We start from the raw sequence: 8,535 nt of genomic DNA on the forward strand, positions 1-8,535 counted from the left end.
ATAGCCCATACCGTACGGCATACTATAGCACGCCGTTTTTCATCATTTTTGAGGATTCGAAAAAAATGAAAACAAAACATGGGTTATAGCCCATCGTTTTTTGATTTTTTTTATTGTATAGCAGTGGCTCACAGCCTCAGCCTCAGCCCGATGACCTCAAAACTCTAATTGTCGCAGTGGTTAAGATGTTGGCTTTCCACGTGGGAGACCAGGGTTCGATTCCCGGCTGTTACACTATCATATAAAAGAAGACCTCAACAGCGCTAAGAAACATCTGATTAATATGATTCTGTGTTATTTAAACTTTACTAACTGAAGGCTAACAAACAAAAGATCACTTCAAAATTACCAGGAGACTTTGCCTGAGAGTGTCTGACTGATGGTGCAGTGGTCTAATCATCAGGCTTTCAGTACAGACATTCCATGTTCAAGTCCTGTTCATCCTACAGCTCAATGCTGCAGTAATTTGAACTTTTCAAGGCTTGAATAAAAAATTAAAACTCAAAAGCACCAGGAGACATGTGCTGAATGCCCAAAGGTGCGTTGGTGTAATGGTGTGGAGCGCTTGGCCCGTTGCCTCTGCTACAGGCAGTTGGCAGGTTCAAGTCCCATGTCATGACATCAAGGTGCTGGAGGACCATCGGGAGACGGTGCTCTCTCCCCCTGTTTCCTGAGATGTAATGGTTGGGGCTTATGTCTGAAAGAACCCTGTCCAGCTAACCTTTTACCATGAAAATGTCCAATTTAACATACTCTTACCACCTCTCAGTGTGCCCTTTTCCAACTGGCCTGGAAGCCAGACATAAAAGAGAGACTTTCCAACCAAGTTTTGGGCCACCAATCAGGGCCCAGTATGCAAATACACAGCCTATTCTGTCAGATGAACCATGAACTATAGTATGTCGTTTTTTCATCATTTTCATATTGGTTTTTGAAATCGTTGCGAAAATCATGAACTATAGTTCATGGTTTTTGCGACGATTATTAAACAAATATACTATAGTGTAGTTTTTTCATTGTCAAAAGTCAAGAAAAATGACATTGCCATTGTCGACGATTATAATCGGGGCCCAGTATGCAAATACACAGACTATTCTGTCAGATGGGCCAAAATGCATTGCAATTTTATTTGTAAACGTTTGACCTAATTCTTATCTGTAAAATGTTAGGTGGACAGGGTTCTTTCAAACATAACCCCCGACTGTTACTTTTCAGGAAACAGGGGGAGAGAGCACCGCAGCATTGGTTGAGTATTAGTTTTGATTTAGTTTTGATGGAGTTTTGAACCAGTAACCTTTGGATTACGAACCTCAGATTTATCATTTGAGCCACACTGGCATGTAAGGTATAATCGGGAACTTATATTTAACCAGCCATTTGGAATATTAGACGTGCGTCTAAAAATGGGATAAAAAACTTCTAAAAATAGACATCTAAGAAACGTCTAAAAATAGACGTCTAAAACACGTCTATTTTTAGACGTGTTTTAGACGTCTATTTTTAGACGTTTTTTATCCCCTTTTTAGACGCTCGTCTAATAGCCCATACCATACGGCATACTATAGCACGCCGTTTTTCATCATTTCTGAGGATTTGAAAAAAAAAATGAAAAAAAACAAAACATGGGTTATAGCCCATCGTTTTTTAAATTTAAAAAAAAAAAATTTAACCTCGTTTTTAATCATTTTTGACCATGGGCTTTAGCCCATACCGTACGGCATCGTTTTTCGCCGTTTTTCATCATTTTTGAGGATTTGAAAAAAATGAAGAAAAAAAAAACATGGGTTATAGCCCATCGTTTTTTTAACTTTTGAAAAAAAAGTTATCCTCGTTTTTCATCATTTTTTACCATGGGCTATAGCCCATACCGTACGGCATACTATAGCACGCCGTTTTTCATCATTTTTGAGGATTCGAAAAAAATGAAAACAAAACATGGGTTATAGCCCATCGTTTTTTGATTTTCTTTATTGTATAGCAGTGGCTCACAGCCTCAGCCTCAGCCCGATGACCTCAAATCTCTAATTGTCGCAGTGGTTAAGATGTTGGCTTTCCACGTGGGAGACCAGGGTTCGATTCCCGGCTGTTACACTATCATATAAAAGAAGACCTCAACAGCGCTAAGAAACATCTGATTAATATGATTCTGTGTTATTTAAACTTTACTAACTGAAGGCTAACAAACAAAAGATCACTTCAAAATTACCAGGAGACTTTGCCTGAGAGTGTCTGACTGATGGTGCAGTGGTCTAATCATCAGGCTTTCAGTACAGACATTCCATGTTCAAGTCCAGTTCCTCCTACAGCTCAATGCTGCAGTAATTTGAACTTTTCAAGGCTTGAATAAAAAATAAAAACTCAAAAGCACCAGGAGACATCTGCTGTTTGCCCAAAGGTGCCTTGGCTCAATGGTGTGGAGCGCTTCACCCATTGCCTCTGCTACAGACAGTTGGCAGGTTCAAGTCCCATGTCATGACATCAAGGTGCTGGAGGACCATCGGGAGATGGTGCTCTCTCCCCCTGTTTCCTGAGATGTAACAGTTGGGGCTTATGTCTGAAAGAACCCTGTCCAGCTAACCTTTTACCATGAAAATGTCCAATTTAACATAAATGGTAAATTTATATAGCGCCTTTATCCAAGGCGCTTTACAGAGATTGTGCATTACATTCACCCATTCATACACCGATGGCAGCGGAAACCATGCAAGGCACCAGCTAGCACATCGGGAGCAATTAGGGGTTCAGTGTCTTGCTCAAGGACACTTTGACAATAACTCTGGGGGAGCCCGGGTTTGAACTGGCAACCTTACGGTTCCCATCCAGGCACTCTACCCCTGAGCCACTGCCGCCCCACAAGGCACCTTGGGGCATTCAGCAGATGTCTCCTGGTGCTTTTGAGTTTTTATTTTCTATTCTAGCCTTGAAAATGTCAAATTACTGCAGCTTTGGTTGAGTATTAGTTTAGTTTGAGTTTTGAACCAGTAACCTTTGGATTACGAACCTCAGATTTATCTTTTGAGCCACACTGGCATGTAAGGTACAATCGGGAACTTATATTTAACCAGCCGTTTAGAATTTAGATGGACAGTGAAAATGTTCTTCAGGAGACTTGAACCCTGAATGTTCTGTTTATAAAGCCCCGGTTTATCACCTGTGCCACACTGGCATGTGAGGGGCAATCGGGAACTTATATTTAACCAACCGTTTAGAATTTAGATGGACAGTGAAAATGTTCTTCAGGAGACTTGAACCCTGAATGTTCTGTTTATAAATTTCTAAAACAAGTCTAAAAATAGACGTGCTTTAGACGTCTATTTTTATACGTTTTTTAGACGTCTATTTTTAGACGTTTTTTATCCCATTTTTAGACACACGTCTAATAGCCGGCTATTGCTCAGTGGGATGGTCAAAAATGATGAAAAACGAGGATTAAAAAAAAGTAATAATAAATTAAAAAAACGATGGGCTATTTTTAGACGTTTTTTATCCCATTTTTAGACGCTCGTCTAATAGCCCATACCGTACGGCATACTATAGCACGCCGTTTTTCATCCACGTACGCCGTACGGTATGGGCTATAGCCCATGTTCAAAAATGATGAAAAACGAGGTTAATTTTTTTTTCGAAAATTCAAAAAACGATGGGCTATAACCCATGGTTTTTTTTCTTTCATTTTTTTCAAATCCTCAAAAATGATGAAAAACGGCGTGCTATAGTATGCCGTACGGTATGGGCTATTAGACGAGCGTCTAAAAATGGGATAAAAAACGTCTAAAAATAGACGTCTAAAACACGTCTAAAAATAGACGTCTAAAACACGTCTATTTTTTGACGTGTTTTAGACGTCTATTTTTAGACGTTTTTTATCCCATTTTTAGACGCACGTCTAATAGCCGGCTATTTCTCAGTGGGATGGTCAAAAATGATGAAAAACGAGGATGATTTTTTTTTTCAAAAATTCAAAAAACGAAGGAGCTATAATCCATGTTTTTTTGTTTTTTTTCATTTTTTTCAAATCCTCAAAAATGATGAAAAACGGGCGTGCTATAGTATGCCGTACGGTATGGGCTATAACCCATGTTCAAAAATGATAAAAAACGAGGATTTAAAAAAATTCTAAAATTCTAAAAACGCTGGGCTATAACCCATGTTTTTTTTTTGTTTTTTTTTTTCAAATGCTCAAAAATGATGAAAAACTGCGTGCTATAGTAGGCTATGCCGTACGGTATGGGCTATAGCCCATGTTCAAAAATGATGAAAAACGAGTTTAAAAAAAATCAAAAAATCAAAAAACGATGGGCTATAACCCATGTTTTTTATTTTTTCATTTTTGTCAAATCCTCAAAAATGATGAAAAACAGCGTGCTATAGTATGCCTTACGGTATGGGCCATAGCCCATGTTCAAAAATGATGAAAAACGAGGTTAAAAAAAATAATCAAAAATTCAAAAAACGATGGGCTATATATAACCCATCGTTTTTTTTTTTTTTTCAAATCCTCAAAAATGTAGAAAAACGGCGTGCTATAGTATGCCGTACGATATGGGCTATTAGACAAGCGTCTAAAAATTGGATAAAAAACGTCTAAAAACAGAAGTCTAAAACACGTCTAAAAATAGACGTGTTTTAGACGTCTATTTTTAGACGTTTTTCGACGTCTATTTTTAGACGTTTTTTATCCCATTTTTAGACGCACGTCTAATAGCCGGCTATTGCTCAGTGGGATGGTCAAAAATGATGAAAAACGAGGATTAAAAAAAAAGTTAAAAAATCAAAAAATGCCCTCATCAAGTCACCTTTCGCGCAATGTGGCCCTTGCCCCAAAATGAGTTTGACACCCCTGCTATAGACCCTCTACAACAGTGGTTCCCAACCCTTTTCTTGTCAAGGACCCCCGAATTTACACTTTATTAGCCCGTGGAACCTAACCCTAAACCGTCAAAAACGATGAAAAACGAGGATTTGAAAAATGAAAAAAAATCACTTCCAGACCATGGGCTACAGTCCATGGTGTCGGAGTGATTTTCGTCCTCAAAAATGATGAAAAACAGCATGCTACAGTGCCCTAACCCTAACCCTTGATCGTAGGAGATAGTAATGTAGGACTCTACAGATCGAGTGCTATCCAGTCATAAAGTTTGAACACTTGAAGAAACTACTACAGAAAACTGGAAACACCGACAATGTGGCGCACTGCATCCTATCCGTAGGAATGAACAATCGACAGCAGGTGACAACAGAAACAGGACGGAAGACAATGAGGGCGGACACAAGTGTGGCCTACATGGGTCACATATAATTCGCCCAGCTGGTACCCACTTAAGGCCCAATCAGATCCCAGTTCAAACCCATATAGGCAAACACAGGTGGCGCACACACATGGTTCTGAAATAAAATGGCCCATTTGGATACCACCTAAGATCCAGTTAGAAACCCACGTAAGCCCATATGGGCTAATACGGGTGGGCCCTTTGTGAAAACTGGGTGCACGGCCCACTTGGAACCCATGCCCATAGCCCATGTCAAAACCCAATTGGGCCCAGATGGACATGTTAGCTGGGTATATTCATAGTTATTTTCTCTCTTTTAATTTGGCACTGAGCCTTTCCATTGGAAGTACTCTGTAGATTTCTCTATACCACTATGAGTCACTGATGGAGGTTTTTCGTGAATCCAATTAAACAAAATGCATTTTCTAGCTACACAGAGAAGCTTATCAAGTAGCTTAGCCCTTCTAGGATCTAGCACCCCAAATTCGGATGGCAGCCCTAATAAAAATTGCCCAGGATCTTTACAGATCGTAGACTTCATAATTTAACTCACTTATTTTGTCACACAAGACCAGAACCTGGCTATCTTGGGACATGTACCAACCGCTTTTTTGCATTTAATGCACAATGGGGACCTACTCTTTGAACCTGTTACTTAGAAAAGTAGACAGAAGATTTAATGCATTCCGACCAACAATCTTCATCGTACTCAGTTTGAAATTCCCTTTCCCATTTTCTAGCCACATTATCGATATTGTGTTTGTCATGACTGAGAAATTAAAGTATCATAAAAATATGAAATCAACCCTTTCTTTTTAGTATAATGCATAATAGAGTCCTCCAAGGGTCCGAGACGAGGCACATCTCGAGGAAACTTAGTGTCATTATTGATAAAGTGGCGAGCCTGTAAATAAGCAAAGAAATCCCTCTGTGGGACAACACCCTTGGCGTCAAACAGGTTTCCTATAACTATACTTTATGATACCATGACCGAAAAACGGTACTCCTGATTCCCGGGGCAAACTGTCTATTACCTATGAGTGGTGTCAAGTATGAGGACATATACTTACTGTTTCATTGTTTAATGTATGTCTATGCTGCAACCCAATTTGCCCTTCGGGGACACTAAATAAACTTGAACCTTGAACCTAGTCTCCCCTCCTGCTATATTAACAGCTAACTCCCCCTCCCTGTCTGTCTACAGCAGACCACATGGGTAGTCTCCCCTCCTATACTATATTAACAGCTAACTCCCCTGCCCTGTGTCTACAGGAGACCACATGGGTAGTCTCCCCTCCTGCTATATTAACGGCTAACTCCCCAGCCCTGTGTCTACAAGGTTCATGTGTTATTAGAGAAAGAAAAAATGAGTGTTAATTTTTCTTCATTTGCTGCTTTCTTTGGTTTTAGGGATTTTAGCGGTTTTTGACAGGGTGGCATTCGAGCATGGGGCTAAATATGTATTTCTTTACAAAATATTATGGCGATTTATTATTTTATTATTTACTATAGCCCTACTACACCCCAGGAAATTACATCTGGCCACAAAAGATCACAGGATATACTGAATGTGAAGATAGCCTGGGGGGAAGCCACACTGTGTCATAGGCTCAATATGTCAGTTTGACACATTCAGTAGATCCTGTGATCTTTTGTGGCCAGATGTAATTTCTTGGAGTTTAGTAGGACTATAGTAAATAATTAAAAAAATCTTGGAAAAAAATACATATTTAGCCCCATGCTCGAATGCCCCCGCCACCCTGTCAAAAACTGCTAAAATGCCTAAAACGAAAGAAAGCAGCAAATGAAGAAAAAATAACACTCATCTTTTACTTTCTCTAATAACAACCTAAAACATGAACCTTGGTTGAAAAAAACTATAGTTGTCCTTTAATTAATATGATTATATTGATTATGTGATTCAGGCCATCGTGTTTATTCATTATTACATATAATTATAAAACATATGATCGGACAGATGTTACTATACGTGTCTACGTCGCACACACACACACACACACACACACACACACACACACACACACACACACACACACACACTGTGTAGCTTCGGTACGTTATATTAGCATATATCTAAATCCCGGAGCAGTTGCGCAAAGACCCGCCCGGCAGCACTGTTTAATGTAGGCTTTTATTTTGTTGAATTACTCATGAAAAAAGTTGTAAAAGTCAACAGTATAGCAGCACACTAGCAGACAATACACTATAGTCTATAATACATATAGCCTTTCAATAATTGTATTATTATTGTTATTATATTTACACAATCTGATACACAGATATATACGCCGGCTACTTTCTAATGTTTTGATAATTTGCGTGACAGATTTATGCATATGACGGTATATATAGTTTCATGTGACGAGCTTAACCCATTTTGGGCCGGGAACCCCTTTTGGTGTTTTAATGTTATAATTTAGCTATTGAAAAATAGCAGATCTAAAAGCTCATAGCACGGCATGAGCTTGTAGATCTGCTATAACTTATAGGTCTGCTATTTGTTTTTTAAATGGTGAAAATGTGCCTGAAACCTTTGAATATATATTGTTACGGAGTGAACATTTTAACTTAAGCTTCTGGGGAGGTCCCTGGAACAACATATTCTCAGATGGGGCGGAGGCATTATTACATTGGGGTCCCTGGAACAACATATTCTCAGATGGGGCGGAGGCATTATTACATTGGGGTCCCTGGAACAACATATTCTCAGATGGGGCGGAGGCATTATTACATTGGGGTCCCTGGAACAACATATGCTTTGTCCTTGAGCACCACTGATACAGAAACACAAGGTTTTCCCCAAAACTGTCACGATTTAGAAGACTTTCTTTTTTATTTCCACGTCAGGCCAAAATTGGTTAAACTATAGTGTATTATTTACATTAACAATGCTTCCGGGCGGGTCTTTAACCTCTCCGGCATTGGAAAATAAGCATTATATATTATACGATAGTTAATTTACTTTAAAACTATAACCCTGTTGACCAGTCTTTATCCTAAGTTAAGTGTAGGAGCCATTGTGATGGTGCTATATTATATTATTGGTTGGCATATTTGTAAGAGCCATTATGACCTAATGTTTTGCTGATTGAAAGTGTCACTGCAGCATGGTCAGTGTCGGGGCCAGCCCAGGTACTTAACCAGGCTCCTGATCCAGTGTCTGGGCCAGCCCAGGTACTTAACCAGGCTCCTGATCCAGTGTCGGGGGCCGGGCCCAGGTATTTAACCAGGCTCCTGATCCAGT

Source organism: Protomyctophum parallelum (genome assembly GCF_964188405.1).
Source record: "Protomyctophum parallelum genome assembly, chromosome: 8".
NCBI classification, from domain to species: Eukaryota; Metazoa; Chordata; class Actinopteri; order Myctophiformes; family Myctophidae; genus Protomyctophum; species Protomyctophum parallelum.